General features: G+C 46.0%; 1 long non-coding RNA gene across 1 annotated transcript; it reads left to right on the top strand.

The window, feature by feature from the left end:
* Positions 1-27840, top strand: LOC107969716 (uncharacterized). Its single transcript, XR_001711726.2, has 3 exons — positions 1-280; positions 12610-12757; positions 27087-27840. It is a non-coding gene; the product is annotated as an uncharacterized LOC107969716 (long non-coding RNA).

Below are 27840 nucleotides of genomic sequence, written 5' to 3'. Positions count from 1 at the left end.
CACTCACTCCAGGGGAAGCTGGCTGCTGAGTCATGAAGAGGTCCGTGCAGCCCTCCGGAGAGGCCCATGGGAGACACTGAGGCCTCCAGCCAACAGCGACCAACCCCTTGCTAGGGGTGAGGAAGACTCTTGGAAGACTGTTCAGCCCCAGAAAGCCTTGAGGTGATCATGGCTTAGACCAGCATCTTAGCTGCAACCTCATGGGAGACCTAGAGGCAGAGCCATCCAGCTGGGTCATTCCCTGGCTCCTGCCCTGCGGAAGCCCTGTGATACTGTATAAGTATGTATTGTTTCAAGCCACCAACTAGTTTTTTTTTCTTTTTAAAGCAGGGTCTTGCTCTGTCACCCAGGATGGACTGTAGTCGTGCAATCATGGCTCACCTGCAGCCTCAAACTCTTGGGCTCAAGTGATCCTCCCACCTCAGCCTCCTGAGTAGCTGGGATGACAGGTGCATGCCCCCACACCTGGCTGGTTTTATTTTTTGTAGAGACAGTGTCTTAGTGTCTTGCTATGTTGCCCAGGCTTCAAGACACTACATTTTGAGGTAATTTGTTAGGCAGCAACGGATAACTCATACATCGTGTTCTGTCTTTTGAATTTTGTACCTTTTGCATTTGTGCATCCTAACAGTGGTGGTGGTGATGATGATGATGATAACAATAACCTAATACACACCATCACCTTGTGTGATTGATAATTTGGGAATATTAAAACTGGGTAGACATGGGCTGGAGAGATGGGATCCACTGCAAGGGCAATGAGCCCTGCCCTCTGGAGGGACTGCACCTGAGTATTCAGAGAAGTGGAGGAGAGGCCTGACTTCCAGATGTGTGTGTGCTGTGGGCACCTGTACAGGCAATGAAAAACTCCTAGGTGTGAGGTTTTCACACTGGCTGCCTGCAGGTCCCACAGTTCCGTTTTGCTTGGCTAGCATGCTGGATTTTAAAAATCTAAACTTGGGCCGGGCGCGGTGGCTCACGTCTGTAATCCCAGCACTTTGGGAGGCCGAGGTGGGTGGATCACCTGAGGTCAGGAGTTCAAGACCAGCCTGGCTAAAATGGTGAAACCCTGTTTCTATTCAAAATACAAAAAAATAGCTGGGTGTGGTGGTGTGCACCTGTAATCCCAGCTACTTGGGAGGCTGAGACAGGAGAATCACTTGAACCCAGGAGGCGGAGGTTGCAGTGAGCCGAGATCGCACCATTGCACTCCAGCTTGGGCAACAAGAGCAAAACACTGTCTCAAAAATAAATAAATAAATAAATAAATCTAAACTTGACATTCACCAGAATTGCTAAAATGATGAATGCTGACAATATGTGTAAAAAAATTATCAAACTAAGGCCGGGCACGGTGGCTTACGCTTGTAATCCCAGCACTTTGGGAGGCCGAGGCGGGTGGATCACGAGGTCAGGAGTTCGAGACCAGGCTGGCCAACATAGTGAAACCCGTCTCTACTAAAAATACAAAAATTAGCGGGGTGTGGTGGCACATGCCTGTAGTCCCAGCTACTCGGGAGGCTGAGGTGGGAGAACCGCTTGAACCCGGGAGGCAGAGGTTGCAGTGAGCTGAGACCATGCCATTGTACTCCAGCCTGGGTGACAGAGTAAGACTCCATCTCAAAAAAAAAAAAAAAATTATCAAACTATACACATAAGATTCATGCACTTTATTGTATGTATATTATATGTCAATAAAATAAAATAGGATAAAAGCCCCCCTACCCAAAAATCTGAGCTTGAGTGCTCTTAGAGGACTTGCCCATCCTGCTCCCGCACAGCCCCCAGCTCCCTGCTGTCATCCCCCTTGGCTGCCCTCCCTGAGGCCTCTGGAGGCTGACAAGTTTGCCTTGCATTTGCAGTTCCTGCAGGAGGTGCCCTCTCATGATGTTTCCTCTTTTTCCCGAAGCAGGGGCCCAGGTGCCTTTTCCAGAGTGCCCCTGGAATTGGGGTTGGGTTGAGCAGCTCAGGACAAAGGAGAGCATGCATTATTAGGCTTTTCACCCCCACACTGTCCCCTGTCCCCATACTGTGGTGGCAGCCATGAAAATGCATGGCTCACCCTTCTGCTGTGAGAGTGTGGTTGACTGATAGCCCCGCATGCTCTCTTTGGGGACCTACCACTGTGTTAGTGCCAGCGCCCAACTTCCTCCAGGCTGCTGCCAGTCAATGTCTGAGCATGATGGGTGCTGAGACTGGTCCATCTTTGTGAGATGTGGGACCTTGGGTTACCTTGACTCAGGGATTCCCCACTGGCCTGATTGACACTTTCTTGGAACTGTGCTGCAGTTTGAGACTCTTCTTCCTTTCTCCTGGTGTCAGGCTGGCAAAGTCATCTAAAGGGTCTCTCCATCTTTTCTGACTACCTCTTCTTTATCCTTCACTGATGTCCCCAAGTCCATTTGCGTATCTGATCCTGTCTTGGTGTCTGCTTCTAGGAAGACCTTGACTAAGACACAGACACCAGTGGTGCACTTCTCCTACCACTCAAGACTCTAATCTCTAGGCAGCTTTTAAGCCTCTAGATCCCCACCTTTGTTCCTCCCCACTTTGCTTTCTGTTTCCCCAACCCTCACTGTCTGCTCTCCAGCTGAGGTGATGGGAGAGCTTTCATATATCTTCTCTTCACATCTTTGGGATGTTTTCTTGAGACATAAAAATCACCATCTTTTTCATGATGCATTTTATTCCTGTTTCTTAAGACAAACTCCAGCAGCATCTTCATAAACGCCCCATAAAACCTCCTTGCTTACAATCCTTGGAAGACAGAAGCAGGGAGGTCTTTTATTCTGAGAAAATGGATAAAGAGAGCAAACTTCTGTCTTGGGAGCAAATGTCCCCATGATTATACCATTCTCCAGGAGGTGAAGGTAAACGCTTCCACAATGAATGGAAAAAAGGCCTCAAATCAGTTATCTGAGTTTCCACCTTAAAAAAATGGGATAAAAAAGAACAAATTAAGTCCAAAGTATTTAGAAGAAAGGAAATAATTAAAATTGGAGTAGACATAAATAAAATAGGAAAACTAAAAAACAGCAAAGAAATCCCAAATCAGGATTTTTGAAAAGATTAATAAAATTGATATACTTCTAGTTGGACTGATGAAGAAAAAAGAGAGAAAACACAAATTACTAATATCAGGAATGAGAGGCAATATTACTATAGACCCTATAGACATTAAAAAATAAAGAAATAGTATGAATAAATCTATGTCCATGAATTTGACAACTTAGATGGAATGAACCAATTCCTTGAAAAACATAAACCATTAAGACTTTCTTAAGAAAAAAGAGATAACTTGAAAAGCATTATAGCTATTAAAGAAATTTATTTTGTATGGAAAAGCCATACAACAACAACAACAACAACAACAAAGAGCTCCATGCCGGATGGTCTCACTGGTGAATGTTATCAAACATTAAAGGAAGAAATTAATAACAATGCTACAAAATTTCTTCCGGAAAATTTTATGAGACCAGCATTACCTTAATGCCAAAGCCAGAACAAGACAGTATAAGAAAAGAAAACTGCAGACCAACATCCTTCATAAACTTAGATGCAAAAATCCTCAACAAAATATTAGCATATTAAACCGAGCAATATTTTTAAGAGATAACACAAGGTGACCAAGTTGGGTTTATACTAGGAATTCAAGGTTGATTCAACATTTTAAATAATCAATTAAGGTAATTCACCATATCAATAGGCTAAACATTGTTCCTAAAGTCCTAGCCAGTGCAATAAAGCAAGAAAAAGAAATAAAAGGCATACAAGTCAGAAAGAAATAAATTTTTCTCTATTGTCATATGATTTGCTGGTCTGCATAGAAAATCTCAAGGAATTTACAAGTACTTCCCAGAACTTATAAGTGAGCTTAGCAAGTACACAGGAACAAGGTCAATATGCAAAACCCAATTATATTTCTATATGTAGCAATAAAAAATTGAGAATAACAAATTTAAAAACAGTACCATCTACAATAGCACCAAAAGATGGAATGCTTTTCTATAAGTCTAACAAAATACATGCAGGATTTGTATGCTGAAAACTACAAAACATGAACTAAAGAAATCAAATAATTCAACTCTGACCTGGAGAAGACAAAAAAATTTTGAAAAATAAAGAAATCAAAGAAAACTTAAATAAATGTAGACATATAATACATACGTGGATTGGAAAACTTGATATTGTTAAAATTTCACTTCTCCCTAACTTGGTGTATATACATTCAACACAATCCCGATCAAAAGTGTAGCAGGTTTTTTTTTTTTTTTTTCAGATATTGACAAAGTGATTCTAAAATTTATGGGAGGCCAGGTGCGGTGGCTCACATCTGTAACCCAACATTTTGGGTGGCCGAGGCAGGCAGATTGCATGAGCCCAGGAGTTCAAGACCAGTTTTGGCACTATAGGGAGACCTCTGCCTCTACGGAAATTACAAGAATTAGCCTGGCATGGTGGTGCATGCCTATAGTTGCTTGAACCTGGGAGGCAGAGTCCAATGAGCCGAGATGATGCCACTGTATTCTAGCAGCCTGGGTGATGTAGTGAGACCCTGTCTCAAACACACACACACACACACACAAACACACACACACCCTTTGTGGGAAAAGGCAAAGGAAGTAGAATCACCAAAACATTTCAGAAAAAAAGAGCAAAAGTGCAACACCCACTACTTCTCACTATAGAGCTGTAGTTATTGAGACAATGTGATATTTCTCGAAGGATATACAAATTGATCAATGGAACAGAATATAGAGTCCAACAATAGACCCACATGAATATGATCAATTGATTTTTAACAAAGGTGCAAACAGAATTAATGGAGGAAGAACAGTGCTTTCATCAAATGGTCCTGGAATAATTAGACATCCATATGCAGATAAATGTACCTTGACCTACATCTCATGCCTTATTGCTATGTTCTGGATGTTCCCCAAAATTCATGTGTTGAGACAATCCCCACTGCGGTGGAACTAAGAGGTGGGATCTCTTGTGAAGTGATTAAGTCACGCAGCCTCCACCCTCAGTAATGTATTAGTGCCTAATAAAAGGGCTGGAAGGAACTAGCTTAGACCCTTTACCCTTCCACTCTCTGCTATGTGAGAACACAGTGTTTGAGGCACCATCTTGGAAGCACAGACTGGGGCTTCACTGGAAACTCAATATGCTTGTACCTGCATCTTGGAGTTCACAGCCTTGAGAACGATGTGAAATATACTTCCATTATTTCTAAATTACCCTGTTTGTGGTCAAATGAACTAAGACACTTAAACAATAACAAATGCAAAATGAATTTTTGACCTGAGTGTGAAACATCAAACTATAAAATCTTTAGAAGAAAACATTGGAGAAAATCTTCATGACCTTGGGTTAGGCAAAGTGTTCTTAGACACCAAAAACATAATCCATAAAGAAAAAAGAAGATAAATTATGCCTCATCAAAATTAAACTTTGCTCTGTGAAAGACACTGTTAAAATAAAGAAAAGCCACACACTAGGGGTAAATATCTGCAAATCATATATCTGACAAAGGGCTTGTATTCAGAATATATGAAGAACCCAACAAAAAGAAAAAACAGCTTAATTTAAAAACAGTCAAAATCTAGCCTAAGCAACATGGTGAAACCCTATTTCTACAAAAAATACAAAAAAATTAGCTGGGCATGGTGGCACACATCTTTACTCCTAGCTACTCGGGAGGCTGAGGTGGGAGAACAACTTGAGCCTGGGAGGCAGAGGTTGCAGTGAGCCACGATCGCACCACTGGACTTCAGCCTGGGCAACAGAGTGAGACCCTGTCTCAAAAACAACAACACAAAATGAGCAAATATTTCAACAGACACTTTAGCAAAGAAGATATATGAATGACAAATAAAGGCATGAAAAATGCTTTAGACATTAGGAATGCAATGTCTAATGCAAAATCATTAGACATTAGGAAAATGCAAATTAAAACCACAATGAGATACTATTATACTACATACCTATCTGAATGGCTATAAAAACTAAACCAAACCCATAATGTGAATACCAAGTTCTGGACAGTATGCAAGACAACTGTATCTTTCATACATTGCTACTAGGAACACAATAGGACACAACCACTTCAGAGACAGTTTGCCAGTTTCTTACAAAGTTAAACCTACTCTCCCCAGATGATACAGCAATCTCACACCTAGATGGTTACTCAAGATAAATAAAAACTTCTGTTCACACAAAAAATCCTGTTAACCAATGCTTTTAATAGCTTTATGGCTAAAAAACAAAAATTAGGCCAGACACGGTGGCTCATGCCTGTCATCCCAGCACTTTGGGAGGCTGAGGGGGTGTGGATCACCTGAGGTCAGGGTTCGAGACCAACCAGCCTGGCCAATGTGGTGAAACCCCGTCTCTACTAAAAATACAAAAGTTAGGCAAGCATGGTGGCACACGTCTGTAATCCCAGCTACTAGGGAGGCTGAGGCAGGAGAATCATTTGAACCTAGGAGGCAGAGGTTGCCATGAGCCAAGATAATGCCACTGCACTCCAGCCTGGGCAAAAAGAACAAAAAACAAACAAAAAAACCCCGCAAAAATTGGAAATGACCCAAATAGCCGTCAAGTGTGGAATGGATGAATAAAATATGGTATCCAAGCAATGAAATGAAGAGAACCTCAACCATAATAAGAAACAAACTACTAACCCAGCAATAAGAATGAATCTCAAACACATTATGCTAAGAGAAAAACTGCCAGACTCCAAGGGCTGCATATTCTATGTTATCATTTCTATGGCACTCTCAAAAGGCAGAACTGTCAGGATGGATGACTGATCAGCAGTAGCTTCTGCTTGGGGGTGGGGTAGCCACAACGGGTAGCATGGGGCGGGGGGGTGGGGTGCGGGGGGTGGGGCGGGTGGGAGTTTGGGATGATGGAACTCTTTTGTATTTTGATTGTGGGAGTTGTTAACCAAAAATAAAATTCAAAGGCCCCCTAACAGTCTAAATGGACCCCTCCTCTCAGCCAAGCCACTCCAAAATTAACCTGAAAAACGGGTTCAGGCCATGATGAGAGGACATGCCTCATTATACCCTCCTCCCTCTTGGAATTCAGGAAAAGCTGACCAGCATTTATTAGGTTGCTACAAAAGTAATTGCGGTTTTTGTCATTAAAGGTCATGGCAAATTACTTTTGTACCTACTTAACATCAACACAGACCTTAAGTGTGCTAAGAAACATTTACAATCTCTTTTCTCTGAAGCTTGCTACCTGGAGGCTTCCTCTGCGTGATAAAATTTGATCTCTACAACCCCTTTTTGTAACCCAGACATTCCTTTCTATTGATAATAACTCTTTAAACCCATTGCAAATCAGACAATTTAAACATCTACCTATAAGCTCGAGTCCCCCCACTTTCAGTTGTCCCACTTTTCTGGACTGAACCAATGTATATCTTGCATGATGTTTCCTGTCTCCTTAAAATGTACAAAACTAGGCTGGGCCCTGAACACCCTGGATACATGTTCTCAAGACCTCCTGAGGGCTGTGTCACAGGCCACTGGCCACTCATATTTGGCTCAGAATAAATCTGTTAAAATATTTTACAGAGTCTGATTCTTTTTTTAAACTCTTTTGAGATGGAGTCTTGCTCTGTCACGCAGGCCTGTGGTACAGTGGTGTGATCTCAGCTCACTGCAACCTCTGCCTCCCAGGCTCCAGTGATTCTCCTGCCTCAGCCTCCTTAGTAGCTGGGATTACAGGCACACGCCACCACACCCAGCTAATAGTTTATATTTTTAGTAGACATGGGGTTTCATCATGTTGGCTAGGCTGGTCTCAAACTCCTGTCCTCAAGTAATCGCCTGCATTGGCCTCCCTAAGTGCTGATAGAGGCGTGAGCCACCACACCCGGCCAAGTTTGACTCTTTGTTGACAGAGTAGTTACACTACTTTATGTATTTGCCAAAACAAATAGAATTGTACACTAAAGAATTACATTTAATGTAAATTTAAAAAATTTTAAAGCAAATATTAGTAAAATGTATAATGTTGTCATTTGTAATTGAAATTCTCATAGCATATACAGCATTTCCCACATTTGTTCTTTACATGGTTTCTGATTAGGATTTGTGTGTGTGTGTGTGCACATGTTTCAAAAGTTTAATGTGTTAGAATTTTATATTTTATTTTTAGTATTTGAGGTTTTTTTTTTATTTCAGTCGTTTTTGGGGAACGGGTGGTGTTTGGCTACATGGATAAGTTCTTTGGTGGTGATTTCTGAGATTTAGGTTCACCTTTCACCCAAGCCATCTACACTGTACCCAATGTGTAGTCTTTTATCCCTCACCCCATCCCACTCTTTCCCATGAGTCCCCAAACTCCACTGAATTATTCTTATGCCTTTGTGCTCTCAAAGCTTTGATCCCACTTATGAATGAGAACATATGATGTTTGCTTTTCCATTCTTGAGTTAGATCACTTTGAATAATAGCCGGGAGCAGTGGCTGACGCCTGTAATCCCAGCACTTTGGAAGGCTGAGGTGGGTGGATCACGAGGTCAAGAGATCGAGACCATTCTGGCCAACATGGTGAAATCCCGTCTCTACTAAAAATACAAAAATTAGCTGGGCATGGTGGCGCACACCTGTAATCCCAGCTACTCGGTAGGCTAAGGCAGGAGAATCGCTTGAGCCAAGGAGGCGGAGGTTGCAGTGAGCCAAGATTGTGCCACTGCACTCCAGCCTGGATACAGAACGAGACTCCGTCTCAAAAAAAAAAAGAAGAAAAAAAAAAGAATAATGGTCTCCAATTCCATCCAGGTTGCTGGGAATGCCATTATTTCGTTCAATGTGTTAGAATTTTAAAAAACTGGCAAGGCCTTGGAGTTGGGGTTTGGTGGCCATCTAGGCACGAATGAAGGTCACACTGGAAAGCTTCCAAGTTACCTATTGTTACAAGAGGGGGGAAAAAAAAGCAAGCACAAGGCCTGGCGCGGTGGCTCATGCATGTAATCCCAGCATTTTGGGAGGCCGGGGTGGGCGGATCACGAGGTCAGGAGTTCAACCAGCCTGGCCAACATAGTGAAACCCCGTCTCTACTAAAAATACAAAAATTAGTTGGGCATGGTGGTGCGTGCCTGCAGTCCCAGTTACTTGGGAGGCTGAGGCAGGAGAATCGCTTGAACCCAGAAGGCAGAGGTTGCAGTGAGCTGAGATAGTGTCACTGCACTCCAGCCTGGCGACAGAGCAAGACTCCATCTAAAAAAAAAAAAAGAAAGAAAAAAGGAAGCACAATCTGTCATGGCCTGAACCTCTCTCTCTCCTAATATGTTTTTGGGCAAGTTCCTCTAATGCCCTCCTAAGGGATTCTTCAGCTTTCCTGAGACGCTGGGGGTCAGAACTTCCCTTCTTTTTTCTGAAGCCACAAGAGGGAATTTCCTGGCTAAGAAGGCAGAGGAGGAAGCTCAACCTCGGAGCCTCCCTCCCCTAAACCTTCCCAAAGAGGACCCTGAATAAGTAAAAACAAGTAAATCACAAAATCAAAGACAAAAATAAAAAAACATAACCCACCCAAACAATAAAACTCCCAAACCTTTTATATCAAAAGAAATAGAGTGAAACTAGAAAAAATACACAAAACAAGAAACAACCCAGGCATAGAAATTGCCCCACAAAGCAAGGGCAAACTATCTTGCTAAAAATCTTTCAAAAGGGGCAACTAGAATTAAGAGAAACAAGATTCCAGAAATGGGCTTGGTCCTCTTTTCTTTTTTCCTTTTTTAAACTTTTTAAAAAGAGATGGGGTCTTGCTCTGTTGCCCCGGCTGGAGTGCTGTGGTACAGTTGTGGTTGAGTCCTGGGCTCAAGGAATCTTCCTGACTCAAACTCCCGAGTAGCTGGTACTACAGGCACACACCATACCTAGCTAATTTTTAAATTTTTTGTAGAGACGAGGTCTCATTATGTTACCCAGGGTGGTCTCAAACTCCTGGGCTCAAGCAATCCTCCCACCTTGGCCTCCCAAGTAACTGGGACTACACGTGTGTGCCACCATGCCCAGCTAATTTTTTTATTTTTATTTTTATTTCTGTAGAGACAGGATCTCACTATCTTGCCCAGGCTTGTCTCGAACTCCTGGGCTCAAGTGATCCTCCCACCTCGGCATCCAAAAGTGTTGGGACTGCAGGCATGAGCCACTGCACCTTCCTGAGCCTAGTTCTTAACACGGCCCCCACCTCTCACCTCCAGCCTGGGCAACAGAGCAAGACTTGGTCTCAAAAAATAAATAAATAAAAATAAATAATAAAATACTTGTTCTAAACAAACAACAGAAAAAACAACAGCAACAAGGAATCCTCAGATGTTTCATCAAATTAAATTGAAAGTTAAAAAAACCAAGTGAAACATCGGTCCCCAAAGGCTTGTCGTGAATTCTCTGCCCTCACCTCTCCTTTCTTCTTGTCCCGGAGGCAGGCACTGGGATCTCTTTTAGCTATTTCATTTTAGCCATCTAGGGTTTTTAAAAGCCTGGAGTCTGCCTCAGACAGGACTGAGGGTTTCTGAGCATCTGGAGGCCCAGGGGACTGGGCATGAAGTGAAAGACTGAACAGCAGCTTCTTCAAGGTAGAGATGGGCAGAGTTCCGAGTGGATGAATTAACACCTGGGAACCGTCTAAGGCAGCATACGCACATAGCAAACATGCGTAAGGATCAGTTACTCTTATTACTGTTTCCTGCATTGTGACCAGGGTGTGATTTTGGAATATCTATATCCTGTTTAAGAAAGTGAATGCCGGCCGGGCGCGGTGGCTCATGCCTGTAATCCCAGCACTTTGGGAGGCCAAGGTGGGCAGATCACCTGAGGTCAGGAGTTCAAGACCAGCCTGGCCAACATAGTGAAACCCCTTCTCTACTAAAAATACAAAAAATTAGCTGGGCATGGTGGCGGGCGCCTGTAATCCTAGCTACTAGAGAGGCTGAGGCAAGAGAATCAGTTGAACCCAGGAGGTGGAGGTTACAGTGAGCCGAGATTGTGCCCCTGCACTCCAGCCTGGGCAACAAGAGCAAAACTCCATCTCAAAAAAGAAAAAAAAAAAAAAAAAAAAAGAATACCAGGCTGGGCTTAGTGGCTCACACCTGTAATACCAGCACTTTGGGAGGCTGAGGTGGGTGGATCACCTGAGGTCAGGAGTTCAAGACCAACCTGACCAACATGGTGAAACCCCATCTCTACTAAAAATACAAAAAAAAATTAGCCAGGTGTGGTGGCACTATGCCTGTAATCCCAGCTACTCAGGAGGCTGAGGCAGGAGAATTGCTTGAACCCAGGAGGAAGAGGTTGCAGTGAGCCGAGATCCTACCATTGCACTCCAGCCTGGGCAACAAGAGTGAAACTCCGTCTCAAAAAAAAAAAAAAAAAAGTGAATCCCTTGTTTTCTTTCTCTGGTATTAAGACTGCCCTGATTTCCCTGTCCTACCCCACATCCCCTACATCAGCATCAAGGTCACACAGGACCCCGGCTCTAGTCAGTCTCAATCAGAGGCAGGGTTTCACCTTGTCAAGGGCTCTTTGAATATCTGGAGTTCAAATCTCTTTACTCAATTTACTTATTCCTGAATTAATCCCATAAGGCATAGAACAGATTTTCTCAGTGGGCAGCGTCTCATCAAACTCAAATCCAGCATGTATTTATTCTCTTTCGGTTTGAGACATTACTCAGTTCTAAGCTCAGAGAGGAGACTTCTTTTCAAGGTCATTGCATACGGTTGAGCAAGTTGGCCACTGCACAAACATGCCCAGCAGAGGTGAGAGCACTGAAAGGCAGCATTCACTCCACTTGGCAAGCTGCATCTCCTAGGCTGCACGAGCTGGATGCACTTCTCACTCTTTTCACACACTCCCGAAGCGCCCATGCTCTTTCGTGTTCCTGCTCTATCTCTTGGCACGATACAATTTTTCTCTGTGGTTTTGGCTCCCTGGCTATCAGGCCCGGGGACAGGAAATTGGGCTCCGTTCCCGTTGTGCACACCCACAGTAGTGGCTCAACACAGTTTTTGGCTGATTTGGGTTGAATTTCTCTTTAGGGGTGAAGGAAATCAAAACATTTCACCCCAAAATACACTTCTTTGACATATTCTGAGATGACTGTTCAGAGGGCCTGCGAACAGAAGTGGCAAAGCTGTCTTTTATGTGGGAGATTTGCATCTGTAGAAAAAACATCTGCACTAATGCAGCCAGGTTTTCTCTGAGTCTCTTCCCTGTCCAGATCTAGGAAAGAATCTGACGCCTTTAAAAATCTTTAGGAAACACCATCTATTCTCTCTGAGGGCTGCTACCTGGGAGGCTTCATCTGCATAACAAGCCCACCTATGCTAGCCAGGACTTCTCTTCTTCCCCTCCAATCCCTCCTTGCCGCTATAACCTGATTTGCCGCTATAACCTGATTTGCTGCCATAAGCCATTTCTGGACATGCTCTGAGTGCCCCCTCTGCCTGTTTTTTCTGTAACCCCAACATGGCATATAAGCTTCTGTATAGCACGGTGGGTAGGGTAATCACTCTGTGGTTCTCCTCCGCGTGCATGTTAATACATGTGCATGCCTTTTCTCTAATTAATCTGCCTTGTTCAGTTGATTTTCCAGCAAACCTTCAGAGGGAGAAGGAGAAATTGTCCCTTGGCCCCTACAGTTTTGGCACTGTGAGCAGGAGACTGACACCATTCTGCTCTCCTGGGAGCTGCAGTGAAGGAAACCCAGGACCTGACAAACTGGCAGAAGGGTAAGAATTTCTTACCAGCCGGGCTCCCAGCCTCTCTCTCTGTAAAATCCAGTCAAGCAAATAGTAAAAATGACTGTCATTTTTCCCTCTGCAAAATTTTGATTGATGGGAGAAAAGAATTTGTGTGGCTAGTCTTGGGTGTGGCAACTCTGGTGTACTTTTTGGTAGGAATATTAATATTGTTTGATCTTTTTTCCTCCCAGAAATAGTCCTTTCCTTTGTTTTTGTCCTTTTTTGTTGCTCTGTCATAACAAGGGGCCCCATAGTGTTACCGGAAAGCGGTCCCGATCCAGACCCCAAGAGAGGGTTCTTGGATCTCGCGCAAGAAAGAATTCAAGATGAATCCATAGAGTAAAGTGAAAGTAATTAAGAAAGTAAATGAATAAGGCCGGGCGCGGTGGCTCACGCCTGTAATCTCAGCACTTTGGGAGGCGGGTGGATTACTTGAGGCCAGGAGTTCAAGATCACCTTGGCCAACATGGTGACCCCATCTCTACTAAAAATACAAAAATTAGCCGGGCATGGTGGCGGGTGCCTGTAATCCTAGCTACTCAGGAGGCTGAGGCAGGAGAATCGCTCAAACCTGGGAGGTGGAGGTTGCAGTGAGCTGAGATCACTGCACCTGGGTGACAAGAACGAAACTCTGTCTCAAAAAAAGAAAGAAAAAGAAAGTAAAGGAATAAAGAATTGTTACTCCGTAGGCAGGGCAGTATGGAGGGCTGCTGGTCGCCTATTTTTATGTTATTTCTTGATTATATGCTAAACAAGGGGTGGGTTATTCATGAGTTTTCTAGGAAAGGCCTGGGTAATTCCTGGAGCCGAGGGCACCTTCCCTTTTTAGACCATATAGGGTAACTTCCTGACGTTGCCATGGCATCTGTAAACCATCATGGTGCTGGTGGGAGTGTCTTTTAGCATGCTAATGCATTATACCTAGCGTATAATGAGCAGTGAGGAAGACCAGAGGCCACCTTCATCGCCATCTTGGTTTTGTGGGATTTGGCCGGCTTCTTTACTGCATGCTGGTGTTTTGTTTTGTTTTGTTTTTGAGACGGAGTCTTGCTCTGCGGCCCAGGCTGGAATGCAATGGCTCGATCTCGGCTCACTGCAACTTCCGCCTCCCGGGTTCAAGTGATCCTCCTACCTCTGCCTCCCGAGTAGCTGGGATTACAGGCGGCTGCCACTACGCCTGGCTGAATTTTGTATTTTATAGTAGAGACGGGGTTTCACCATGTTGATCAGGCTGGTCTCGAACTCCTGACCTCAGGTGATCCGCCTGCCTTGGCCTCCCAAAGTGCTGGGATTATAGGTGTGAGCCACTGCGCCCGGCCTGCATGCTGTTTTATCAGCAAGTACTTTGTGACCTGTATCTTTTGCCGACCTCCTGTCTCATCCTGTGATTATGAATGCCTTAACCTCCTGGGAATGCAGCCCAGTAGGTCTCAACCTTATTTTACCTAGAGAGCCTATTCAAGATGGAGTCACTCTGGTTCAAATGTCGCTCTGCCAATGCGGGGGACACAATGCAGAACTCTCTCAAGCTGGTTGTTCCAGCCAGCCCTGCAGACTGGTCAGTTTGTTTTTCTGGTTGGGCTGGAATATAAACTTCACTGTTGGTCCCCAAAATAAAAACCAGTTGAGGTTCCTTCTCATCTTGTTTTATGTTCTTGAGAGCTTGACTTATGACCAAGTGGGAACACTCTCTTGTCTCTGCCTCTGGGGACTGATATTAATAGGTCATGTCAGGTGGCCAGTCTGAAAATGGCTGGAAGTCCGAGACATGTTAAGATTTTAAGCAGCACATATCTTGTTCTGAATGTGTCAAGCTCTCAGGAAAGTTTGTCTTAAGAGATCCCATCCTGGCTGGGCACGGTGGCTCATGCCTGTAATCCCAGCACTTTGGGAGGCCGAGGTGGGCAGATCACTGGAGGCCAGGAGTTCGAGACCAGCCTGGCCAACATAGCGAAACCCCGTTTCTACTAAAAATACAAAAATTACCTGGTCGTGGTATTGCACACCTGTGATCCCAGCTACATGGGAGGCTGAGGGATGAGAATCACTTGAAACTGGGAGGTGGAGGCTGCAGCAAGCTGAGATTGAGCCACCGCACTCCAGCCTGGGTGACAGAGGGAGACCCTGTTCCCCCCTGCACCCCCTACCACCAAAAAAAAAAAAAAAAAAAAAGAGATCTCATCCTAGGTGACTTCTGTTGTCTCAACCCTTGTTGCCTTGTTAGTCCTGGGAAAATCCAATCCTAGGAGGGCCTGCCTGGTTTCACAGATTAACGAGTTTGTGTCTGGTGGCTCTCCACAAATTTGTGGGTTACTGGAGGCATCTTACGTGCAAACACCATCCTTAACCATCTGTGGCAACAAGAGTCTTTTGTGGTTATGTATGGTGGCTCATGCCTCTAATCCCAGCACTTCCGATGGCAGAGGTGGGAAGATCACTTGAGGCTAGGAGTTTGAGACCAGCCTGGGCAACATAGCAAGATCCTGACTCTACAAAATATAAAAAAAATTAGCCAGGCATGGTGGTACACACTTGTGGCCTCAGCTACTTGGAAGGCTGAGGTGGGAGGATCACTTAAGCCCTGGAGTTTGAGGCTGCAGTGAGCTATGATCATGCCACCATACTCTAGCCTGGTGACAGAACAAGATGCTGGCTCACAGTAAAAAAAAAAAAAAAAAAAAAAAAAGAGTCTTTTTGTATGTTAGACTATTCCTAGGAGTGAATTTTTTTGGAGGAAATCTTTGATATTGCCTTCTCCAGTAAACATCTTGTTTTAAACCTGGAAAATCACACCCTGGGGTTTCCATGAAGAGGCTATTGGATTGAGTCACTATCGGAAGAAGTACACCCTAGGAAATTCTCATTAGTGGCCAAAAGATGGATCCTTTCAATGAGAAAAACTCCTAAATCTTAAAAAAATTAGAGATCTCTCATTCTAAACAATTGCTTTATTTGTATTTATGGGAAGATTAAATGAAAGGAAGAATATAGTGTCATGGCTAGCCTTAGCAACTCTCTCAGCTCAATTAAAAAGTAAAAATCTCACTTAAAACAAAGTTACAATCCTTTGTCTGCTAAACCACCCACGGTGGGTCCCCTGTGGGACTCACAGTGAAGGCTGCTCCACCTTGTAGTTTAGCTAAAATTCCATGCTCCCTCTGCCATGGCCTGGATTTGCTTTCCAGTCAGGGAATCAGTCCCTTTTAGTTTGATATTTGTATGACCTTTGACTTTGGGGGTATCCATTTGTTATTGATCCTTTTCCACAGATAGCTTTTGATTTCCTGTCTGTGGGGAGATACGGGACTTTAGAGCCTTTGTGTGTAGATGGTTAGCTGAGAAGCTGAGACCCTAACAGCTACCAAAACTCTCCTTTCTTTCCCCTCCTTCTCCCTCTCCTCCTCTTTCTCCTCCTCCATCTTCTTCTTCCACTTCTTCTTCTGCTTCCTCCTCTTCCTCTTCTTCCTTTTTTTCTTCTTTCCTCCTCCTTCACCTCCTTCTTCTTTTCTCCTCCTCCTCTTCTGCTTCTCTTTCTTCCTTTTCTGACAGGGTTTTGCTCTGTTGCCCAGTATGGATTGTAATGGCAGACTCATGGCTCACTGCAGCCTCCACCTCTCGGGCTTAAGTGATCCTCCCACCTCAGCCTCCCAAGTAGCTGGGACCAAAGGTGTACACCACCACGCTCAGCTAATTTTAATTTTTTTTTTTTTTTGTAGAGATGAGGTCTCCCTATATTGCTCAGGCTGGTCTCGAACTCCTGGGCTCAAGCAATCCTCCCACTTTGGCCTCCCAAAGTGCTGGGATTTCAGGCATTAGCCACTGTCCCCAGCCGTTTCTTTTCTTTGAGATGTCTTTTGGGGTGGTTCTGGATCTTGTGAAGTAGGAGGGTACCTTTGGTAAAAAAGGGAAAAAGCCAGGAATTTGTCTTGGGTAAAAACTGATAATTAGAAATTTGAAAAGTTTTCTTTCTTTCTTTATTTAAGAGATGGGGGTCTCACCTTCTTGTCCAGGCTCGTCTTGAACTCCTGGGCTCAAGTGATCCTCCCACCTTGGCCTCCCACAGTGCTGGGTGTTACAGTGGATGGCAGGGCAAAAGAGGACCCCACCCCACCAGGAATGTCAGGCGATCATCAGGTGATGGTCAGGCAGTTGTTACACTGTCTCTCTAAAATAATAATTGGTCGCAGCCAGTGCCAGGGAAAGGCGGTCTCCTTTTAGATAGAAAAAACCTGAAGCTGGTCATCAGCAGCTTCTCGATAAGATCCCAGAAGTTGGGGCCGGGCGCGGTGGCTCACGCCTGTAATCCCAGCACCTTGGGAGGTGGGCAGATCACGAGGTCAGGATATCAAGACCAACCTGACTAACACGGTGAAACCCATCTCTACTAAAAATACAAAAAAATAGCCAGGCGTGGTGGCATGCGCCTGTAGTCCCAGCTACTCGGGAGGCTGAGGCAAGAGAATCGCTTGAAGCCGGGAGGTCGAGGTTGCAGTGAGCCGAGATCACGCCACTGCACTCCAGCCTGGGCGACAGTGAGAGACTCCGTTCTTAAAAAAGAAAGAAAGAAAAAAGAGTCAGCAGGGCGGATTGGAAATCCCCCATCATTAAAAAAAAAAAAAAAAAAAAAAAAAAAAAAATCTCAGGAGTTGGGCAGCTGGGCTCAATCGCGCACATTAAGAGGCAAAATGGTGGTGTTTAACTGGTCTATGACCTTCGCCTAGGAAGGCTAGATTATGGGGAGAACGCCTCAAGTGAGCATGCGTACGACTCCAGTAAACACACTGCGCATGCTCCTCTCCCAAGCGCTAGCGGGCCACGGTGCCTGTGGACAGCCCAACCCACCGGCAACATCAGGGGAGAAGTGCTGTAAGACCCCACAGGTATGCCGACGTGTAAGACCCCAAGTCAAAAGGTGAAACCCCGCACTTGTCCTTCAAGTCGCCTGCTTGGGCCTCTTCCAAGTGTACTTTCTTTACTTTTGTTCCTGCTCTAATAAACTTCCACTCCTGCTCTGAAACTTGCTTTGGTCTTTTCTTCTGCCTTCCGCCCCTCATTCGAGTTCTTTCTGCTGGGGAGGCAAGAATTGAGGCTGCTGTAGACCCGTACGGATTCGCCGCCGGTAACATATTTTGGGGAACACGGATAACTTCCACTACTGACACTGGGATTACAGATGTGAGCCACCGTGCCTGACCTGAAACGTTTTTGTTTGTTTGTTTTGTTGTTGTTGTTGTTGTTTTTGAGACAGACTCTCGCTCTGTCTGTGGCCCAGTCTGGAGAGCAAAGGCGCCACCTCGGCTCACCGCAACCTCCGCCTCCCGGGTTCAAGCTATTCTCCTGCCTCAGCCTCCCGAGTAGCTGGGATTACAGGTGCCCACCACCCCGCCCAGCTAATTTTTGTATTTTCAGTAGTGACGGGGTTTCATCGTGTTGGCCAGGCTGGTCTGGAACTCCTGACCTCAAGTGATCCACCTGCCTCAGCCTCCCAAAGTGCTGGGATTACAGGCATGAGCCACTGTGCCTGAGCTCTGAAAAGTTTTTTTTTTTTTAAGAGCTCTATGGGCAGAAGTCAGCTTAATTGAAAGCTGATATTCTATATATTCATTAATACTGTGCATTCATGAGCTGGGAGGGTGGTGCTCCCAATTCCACGGGAACAGAAGCTCCTGTGCTTGGGACCCTTCCCAGCCTGGCTGTACATACCCCTTCATCTGGCTGTTTATTCTTTTAAAATAGCCTGTGTGATAAACTGGTGAATGTGTTTCCCTGGGTTCTGTGAGCTGCTCTGGCAAATTAATTGAACCCCAGGAAGGGGTTGTGGGAACCCCGATTTATAGTCAGCAGGGCAGCAGCACAGGAAGAATAACTGGAGTTTGCAATTGGCCCCAGAAGTGGAGGCAGTGTTGGGGATGGACCCCTCACCTGTGGGATCTGCAGGTAGATGGTGTCAGAATTGAAGTAAAGGACACCCTGTTAGCGTCCGCTGCAGGACCGATTGCTTTCTGGGTGTGCGGGGAAAACCCCCTCATATTTGGTCAGTCTTCTGTGTTGATTATCGTGGGGGAGAGCAGAGGAAAAATAGTTTGTGTTTTTTCCACTCAAGTAGCAATACCAGTCACTTACCGGGCATTTGCGATGTGCTAGGCAGTGTGCTAAGTACTTCCATAGACAGTGCACTCAAGCCTTACAACATCCCTGTGAAGTTAGTTCTATGACCAATCTCATGGTTGATCTCTTCGCAGATGAGAAGAGTTTTAAGGACTTTCCCAAGTGGCAGAGCTGACACTCGCATCCGGGCTGTCTGACTCTAGAGCACTTGCCCTGGGCTGTTCATGTGCATGAACCAGGCCTCACCTTACCTGGGGCACATCTGCTTCTCTCTGGCAAGTTCCTATATGGTCATTCATTCATGTTCTGTCTTTGTCTGGACATCATCTCAAATTCTTTTTTTTTTTTTTTTTTAGAGAGACAGAGTCTTGCTCTGTTGCCAGGCTGGAGTGCAGTGGCGCAATCATAGTTCACTGCAGCCTCGAACTCAAGCAATCCTCCTGCCTCAGGCTCCCAAGTAGCTGGGACCACAGGTGTGTGCCATCACACCTGGATAATTGATATTTTTTGTAGAGACAGGGGTCTCGCTATGTTGCCCAGGCTGGTCTTGAACTCCTGGCTTCAAGTGATCCTTCCGCTTCGGCCTTCAGATTATCTGGGATTACAGACATGAGCCACTGCGCCCGGCCCTTAGCTTTTCATAGGGGTTTCTATCCCTTACCCCCTTACCCTCCTGGATTCCCTAAATCTTCCTACTCCTGTCTTTATGCTTGCTAGATTTTTTCTTTTTGAGACGGAGTTTTGCTCTTGTTACCCAGGCTGGAGTGCAGTGGTGTGATCTCTCTCGGCTCACCACAACCTCCACCTCCTGGGTTCAAGTGATTCTCCTGCCTCAGGCTCCCTAGTAGCTGGGATTACAGGCATGTGCCACCATGCCCGGCTAATTTTGTATTTTTAGTAGAGACGGGGTTTCTCCATGTTGGTCAGGCTGGTCTCAAACTCCCAACCTCAGGTGATCCCCCCGCCTCGGCCTCCCAAAGGGTTGGGATTACAGGCGTGAGCCACCGGGCCCGGCCCATGCTTGCTAATTTAATTCAAATATAACCAGGGTCTCAAATAGCCTAGTCCCTGTGTGTATCATAGTCAGAGAAAGATCGAGCTACATCACAAAATAATTGAAAGTATTTATAAGTCTGTACTCTGTTTCTTGAAGAAATGCCACAAGAAAACATATATTCTTAAGGCTCAGCAAATGTTTAAAACTCCTTCCTCTCCATCTGCTTGTTCCATCCTCCTAGTTGATGGCGACAGATCTTCGAGACTCCTTTTCTTCCCCATTCTTGTCTCCCAGTTTCCCAAATTCTCCCCAGTGCTCAGCCAGGGCGGCTTTCCATTTCCTTACTTTCTCATCTTGTTCTATCTCAGCCGTTTTATTACGTAGGTCAATTTCACCTCTCTAGTGTCTTGGGTTTTCTTTTTCCTTCATTTATTATCCAGACCTAGCACAGTGAAGGACAGGCCAGCGCATGACCCAGAAAGCAAAAATTCCTTCCCCTGGTAAGCTGACTGGGGGCAGGACGGGGGGAGAGAGAGAGAGAGAGAGAGAGAGAGAGAGAAGGCTCAGAATTCCTAGCCATGCATGCTTGTAGGTTGTAGCATTAGTGAGATGAATTGAGCTGCCCTGGGAGTGAGCGTGGTTGGTTGCTCCTGGCAGGAGAGGAGAAAATATCTCCAAGTAAGAGTCCCTCGCAGCCTTCTTGTTTGTGTCTCTGCTGAAACATCCCATTCCCTGTGTACGGGGACCCATTTATTGTTAAGGATGTCAGCCTCCATTCCATTGTGGGCCACCCATGGGTTCCGCCATGTGAGCAGATGTGGTGAAGGAAGGGTGGGGGGCTGAGCTCTGGCCCTGACAGCCAGCATTGGTGTTTTCTTCTTCTCCAAGCAGCACCACAGCTTTTCTCCCCCACTGCCTGCAGACTTTTTATAATAGCAATAAGACAGCACTGGGGAAGCTCATCTTGTACGAACTCCGGGGAGTAATCATCTCATCACATTCCGGGCTGATTTGAGGCACTCATCTGGACCAAATGCCTCCCCACACCCCGGGAGCAGTTTTATGAGGCAGCAGCCAAGCCCCATCGAGGCTTATTGCTTAATTAAAAACAAATTCCCAAGTAATTTATTTTTTTTTGTTTTTCATTTTTTTCTTTTTTCTTTTTTGGCCTTCTCATAAAACCTCCAGCCACACAAAGGGTGTGGGAGAAGTCCAGAACTCAGGAGCGGAAGCTGAAATGTATGGCCCCAGTCGCTGTGCCGGCCGCCGTGCCACTTGGGGTTAGGCTGGTGTGAAATAGAAAGTCTTCCCGTGGGGCCAGACCCTGGGGAACTCTTAGAGAGGGAGGGATGTGGCAGAGGGGCACGTCAGGCAGGAAGTCATCCCTCAGCCCCTGACCTGGGGCTTTAGCATGACTGCTGAGAGTTGTGACAGCCCCTTCAGAATGCCACCACTCCCACTGGGGCCTTGCCAGGTAGAAAGGCACTTATCTTTCTGGGCTCCTGGGGAAGGCTTTAGTGCCTAAGGCCAGAGAGTCAGAGGGAGGCCCACTTCTCTGGGCTGCACCCACCCCTGCTTGGCTCTTCAAAGGTATCGTCTGAGCCCTAGGAGAGCCTGGCCTGGGACCAGGGGCCTGCATACCCACAGCCCAGCCCTGCCATGACTCAGGGTGACTTTGGGCCACTCGTTTTTCCTTCCGGGCCTCAGTTTCCCCATTGAACACGGAGAACAGGTCTTATTTGTCTCACAAGGTGATGAGGGAACCAGAGTAGCCAACAGAGCTGGATGAGCTGGGGCTTCCCTCCCACTTGCAGGGCACGAGGAAGACAGTGCTGGCGCTGGGTTTGTTTCAGACAAGGAGCCAGGAGTCCCAACTGCCTGGCAAGGCCGGGGGGAGAGGGGCTCTCACTCCTTCTACCAGGAGTCAGTGGGAGGCAGAGAGGCCAGGAAGTGAGGGGAGAGGCAGCAGAAAGAAGTGTGTGTGCTTATATGTGTGGGAGGGTTGATCGCAAGTGTGCACGTGTGTCTGTGCATGTGTGTGCATGCATGTGGGAGTGTGTGTGTCCAAAGGCCCAAGTGTCTTTGTGCATTTGTCTGTGAATGGAGATTCACATAGAAAACCACATACTCAGCTAGGCGTGAGTGGCTCACGCCTGTAATCCGAGCAGTTTGGGAGGCTGAGGCAGGTGGATCACTTGAGGTCAGGAGTTTCACCTGGCAAGCATGGTGGAACCTTGCCTCTACTAAAAATACAAAAATTAGCAGGGCGTGTTGGTGGGCTCCCGTAGTTCCAGCTACTCGGGAGTCTGAGGTGGGAGAATCTGAACCTGGGAGTTGGAGCTTGCAATGAGCTGAGATGGCGCCACTGCACTCTAGCCTGGGCGACAGAGCGAGACTCAAAAAAAAAAAAAAAAAAAAAAAAAAAAGGGTACATACTCTAAGGCCAAGCTGCCAGGCTTCAAATGCATTACTCTGAGCAAGTGACTTAACCTCTCTGGGCCTCAATTTTCTTATCTGCAAAGTGGGATTGATATCTGGACCTCATGCAGTGGTTATAAGGATTAAATTAGTTAATATATGGGAAGTGCTCAGAATAGTGTCTGGCAAGCGCTACATGAGTGTGTGTGCATCTCTAAGTGCATGCGTGTGTGCATGCACACCGTTGCATGAGTGTCTGTGAGCACGTGTGTGTCTAGTGTAAAGGATATTCGTGTTACGTGTGTGCATGTGTGTATGAGCAGACCTGTATCTATGCCTGCAGATGTGTATGGGTGTGCACTTGTGTGTGCGTGATGGGGTGTGTGTGTGTCTGTGGGTGAATAGGAGCTCCTCCGCTCTGTTGACAGTTCCCCAGGACCTGAAGGGAATCCTGCATGGTGCGGAAGACACTCACACCCCAGGCAGGCACTTGCCCTGGCCTCCACTGGGCCCTAGGTCTTCTAGCTTGGTGGATCAGAGCTCTCTGTGCCGGGGCCTGGGGCCTGACTCTAGCACCCAGTGAGGAGATACTTTGCCTTCTTTGTCACTCGTGGGGCATTTCTCTTCTCAGGGACTCTACAGGGGGCAGGGCTAATGTTCTGGAAGGATTCAGATCACCTTAAGCCACATTTCTAACTGGCTCTAGGTTGCACAGCTAGCCACTGGCTACGTGGGGGATTAGTGCCATGAGGCCAGAACTTGGACAGGGGCCTGGGTGACAGTCACCAAAGCTCTGACCTAGGGAACAAACTGAGCTGTAGCAGGAGCTGCGTGAGAGCCCAGGTGTGACAAGATAGCTGGGACACAGGACAACAAGGTCTCTTTCCTGAGATGAGCTGCTAAGGACCTAAAGCCACAGCCTCTCTCATTAAGGTCAGACACAGGGTGGCCATAAGTGTGATTCCTGGCTCTGATTTGCAAGTTAGGGCTCCTTTTCTTGCACCCCCCCAGGCTAACCCAGCTGGGCTTTCCAGGTTAGCAGAAGAGGCCTTAAAGGCAGTACGGTTTTGTATTTATTTATCTTTAAAATGTGCATAGATCCATGCACAGAGGAAGAAGCAGAGCCTTCTGACCCACCCAGGAGGCCTCCCTCAGGCACCCTCCCCAGCATCAGCTCCCTGGGGATTACCACTCTCTGCCTACCTTTACCATGCCACCCATTTTTGAACTTTATGTGTATGGGACCATTGAGTATGTATTTTTGTGTGTCTGTCTTCTTTCTGTCCATGCTGTGTTTGTGAGAACTGTCCACACTGTTGGTGAGGCAATAGCTTGTTCATTCACATGGCTGTATGGATTTCTGTTTGTGAATATTCCATTATCAATTTCCATTCATAAATGAACTACACTCCATTTGTCTATATGTCCAGGCTGAACATCCAGGCACTTTACATGGGACACGACTAATAATGCTCTAGGAACATTCTGGCCCATGTCTTTGGGTGAACATAGGCACCTGCTTCTGATGGGTAAATATCTGAGAGCAGAATTGCTGGGCCAGAGGAAATGCATGTCTTTGCTCTCATAGATACTGCTATAGTTTTCCAAAGTGGTTGTACCAATTTGCCAGTCCACCCACAGGGTATGAGGCTTTCAGTTGCTCCAAATTCTTGCTAGCCCTTGCATTGTTTTTCCTTTTCGTTTTAGCTGTTTTTGTGGGTTTATAATAAGGTAATGTGGTTTTGGTTATACTTTTTTTTCTTTTTTATTTTTTTGAGTTGACAGGTGATTAAATAGAATTTCTTTAATGACAAATGAGGTTGAGCTTCTCTTCCTACGTTTATTGGCCATTTGCAACTTTTTGCTCATTTTTCCATTGACTTATCTGCTTTTTCCTTATTGATTTGTAAGACTTTAAAAAATAGATTCTGGATATGAATTGATTGTTGGATATGTATATTGTAAATATCTTGTCCCACTCTATGGCTTGACTTTTCTCTCACTTAAGGCAGTGTTTTGATAAAAAAAAGTTTTTAATTTTTAAGTTCTTAACTTTTATGTTGGATAATACATTTTTTAAGTCAAACTAGAAATACACAGTGAGATTTCTGGCTGATATATTCTTTTATTTTCCACTTTTCAATTATGCCTTTATCTAGGTATATGCTATTTAGAAGCAAGGACTTCTTAAAAATTACATGTGCTATGAAATTGTCCAACTCAAGTCACATTTTCTAACAGACTTAAATTTTTTTTTTTTTTTTTAGAGATAGGGTCTCATTCTGTTATCCAGGCTGGAGTGCAGTGGCACAGTCATGGCTAACTTCAGCCTGGAACTCCTGGGCTCAAGCAATCCTCCCACCTCAGCCTCCTGAGTAGTGGGGACCACAGGTGCACACAATAGCCAGCTTCCCATAGCGTTTTTTCTTTTTCTTTTCTTTTTTTTGAGACAAAGCCTCACTCTGTTGCCCAGGCTGGAGTATAGTGGCACAATCTCAGCTCACTGCAACCTCCACCTCCCAGGTTCAAGCAGTTTTCGTGCCTCAGTCTCCCAAGTACCTGGGATTATAGGTGCGTGCCACCACGCTTGGCTGATTTTTTTAGTTTTTATTTTTAGTAGAGTTGGGTTTTGTCATGTTGGCCATGCTGGTCTTGAACTCCCGGCTTCAAATGATCTGCCTGCCTTGGCCTCCCAAAGTGCTGGGATTACAGGTGTGGACTACCATGCTCGGCCATCCTACAGACTTTAATATTAAAAATAAGGGATGAGTCTTCTAGAAATAATTTTGTTTGAAATTATGAAAAACCACTGGGAAAAAGTAGCAAACCTTTACATGAGAAGTCATGATTTGTGCAAGATGAGTGTGGCTGATATTGGGGTACAAACCAGGGATAACTTGTTCACAGAGCTGAAAAGAAAACAGTTCTTTTCTCTATTTTTAGAATTCTCAATTGTCTCCTGGGATTACAATTCCTATAGACTAGCTGAGCCCACACACTTTTCTTCCACTTGCTTTCCTCCCCTCTCATCCCCATCATCACTTCAGAAATGAGAGCCAAGTGGCCAAAATCAGCTCTTGGAAGATTGCAATCAAGAGCAGAGATCTTAAACCACTTCAAAAAAAGGCAGCCCTTCCTGGGAAATTGAAGGGTCATTCATTAGTATCTGCAGAAAAACATTCCAGAGAAGAGACTGCAAAAAGCCACTGTCGCAGAAGGGGAGGACTTGACTGTTGATCACGGTGGGCACCCAAAGGGTACCGGAGCAGGGACTCCCAGAGGGTGACCACAGAAAGGCAGGTGGTCCAGGGGTCTCTCGGCTTTTCTTCTTCTTCTTCTTCTTTTTTTTTTTTAAGATGGAGTCTCGCTCTGTTGCACAGGCTGGAGTGCAGTGGCGTGATCTCAGCTCACTGCAACTTCCGCCTCCCAGGTTCAAGAAATTCTCCTGTCTCAGCCTCCTGAGTAGCTGGGATTACAGGTGCCCACAACCACGCCCAGGTAATTTTTGTATTTTTAGTAGAGATGGGATTTCACCTTATTGGCCAGGCTGCTCTCAAACTCCTGACCTCAGGCGATCCACCCACCTCGGCCTCCCAAAGTGCTGGGATTACAGGTGTGAGCCACTGCGCCCAGCCTGGCTTTTCTTCTTTGAGGAGTTAGCAGGGCCTGGTGGTGGCCTGGAATGACCCCACTGAATTTGTGTAGTTTTGTTGGGGAAAGCAGTGGCTCAGACATCCTGGGTTCAAATCCCTACTGTTCCATCTTCCCAGGGGAGGACAAGCTCCTGAGGCTCACGGGTGAATCTGGATGTTCCTAATTGCCTCTTGAAGCTGTTGCTAAGATTTGAAGGGGTTACCTGTAGAGCACTCAGTAGTGACTTAATCAGTGCTCTGTAGGAGGCACTGCTGGTGCCCTGCCCATAGCCTGCAAGTTAAAGTTTCTGCATCTTTTTACCTGAGGGCATTCTGCAAAGCTCCAGTGTGCAACTGTGCCTACCTCATGGTCATCAGGAAATGCCAGGGGATTAACACCTTCTGGGACGGCCCCTACCAAGTGGCACTGGTGGATCAATACCCCAACTCCTTCACCTCAGATGGGATCATGGAATGGGTGTTTTATGCAGTCTCCCAGAGTACCAGGGAGGCCTTGGACCTCCAGAATGCTGAGAAGATGGCTGCTGCGTCACTTCTGCCTCCCAAATCTCAGGGAATGTCTCTTGTGGCCCAACCCATGCGAACTGGGAACTGCATAGGGAAGGACATGCTGGGAAATGCAGCTGCAGCTCATGTGGGTCCACACAATACCAATCCTCCCCAAGGACCCCTCATTAGGCTGCACCTGTTACTTCAGGAGCTCAGAGGAATGGATACATTATTGTTATTATTGCCACCCAGCATCCAGCTCCCTCATTTTAAAAAATAGCACCTTGGCTCGGTGCAGTGGCTCATACCTGTAATCCCAGCACTTTGGGAGGCTGAGGTGGATGGATCACTTGAGGCCAGGAGTTCGAGACCAGCCTGGCCAACGTGGTGAAACCCCATCTCTACTGAAAATACAAAAAAATTAGCCAGGCATGGTGGTGCACACCTGTAGTTCCAGCTACTTGGGAGGCTGAGGCATGAGGATTGCTTGAACCTGTGAGGCGGAGGTTGCAGTGAGCCAAGATGACGCCATTGCACTCCAGCCTGGGCAACAGAGTGAGACCCCACCTCAAAAAAAAAAAAAAAGTACCTTGATTTCCTTTAGAGGAACAGCCTCCTTCCTGACACTCACTTTCCAGAACTCTGTTTCCAGAACAGAAGCCTATGATGCAGATGTGGCCAATCAGTGCCCTGGGGCTCCAGCAGCAGTGCAGGAATGCGGAACTGATCATAAAGATCCAACCAGCATGAAGAAATTCTGACACTGGAGGAAGGGCTACCGGGAGAAAACATTTCTCTTTTCCCCAGCCAGCCGTCAGCTAGCCTGAGAGAATGTGAGGCTGGGGCTACCATCTTGCCACTATGAAGAGAGAACCTGCTGAGCAAGGAGGCAACACAGAGCCAGATATGGAGAGAAATAAGCAGTCTTGAAATGCTGTTTCATCCTCTGGATCAAACCATTCCTGAAGGTAGCGCTTTCAATTCTGACCCTTCAATTATGGGGTTCATTGAATTCCCTTTTTGTTTAGCCAGTTTACATTCAGTTCTATGTCACTTGCAAACAAAATCCTTCCAACAGATGCACTCGATGGCCACAGGCCAAAGTCAGTGTCTCCTGGAGTGGCAGCTCTGAGACGTGTCCACATGGGACCACAGTGTAGAGAAGCCACACACCACCATAGTGCTCCTGAACCAGAAGAGATCATGGGCTTCTATAGAGGGGGGTGAGCCAGGTGCAAGGCAGTGGAGTAGGAAAACCTGGGCTGGGGCCAGCCACAGTGACTCACACCTGTAAACCCAGCGCTTTGGGAAACAAAGGTGGAAGGATCGCTTGAACCCAGGGGTTTGAGAACAGCCTGCACAACAGAGACCTCCTCTCTAACAAAAATAAAATAATTTTCCAGGTG

This window comes from Pan troglodytes, chromosome 20 (assembly GCF_028858775.2).
Source record: "Pan troglodytes isolate AG18354 chromosome 20, NHGRI_mPanTro3-v2.0_pri, whole genome shotgun sequence".
In the NCBI taxonomy this organism is placed as follows: Eukaryota; Metazoa; Chordata; class Mammalia; order Primates; family Hominidae; genus Pan; species Pan troglodytes.
The sequence above is the reverse complement of the archived record's forward strand: the minus strand, read 5'-3'. Positions and strand labels throughout refer to the sequence as shown.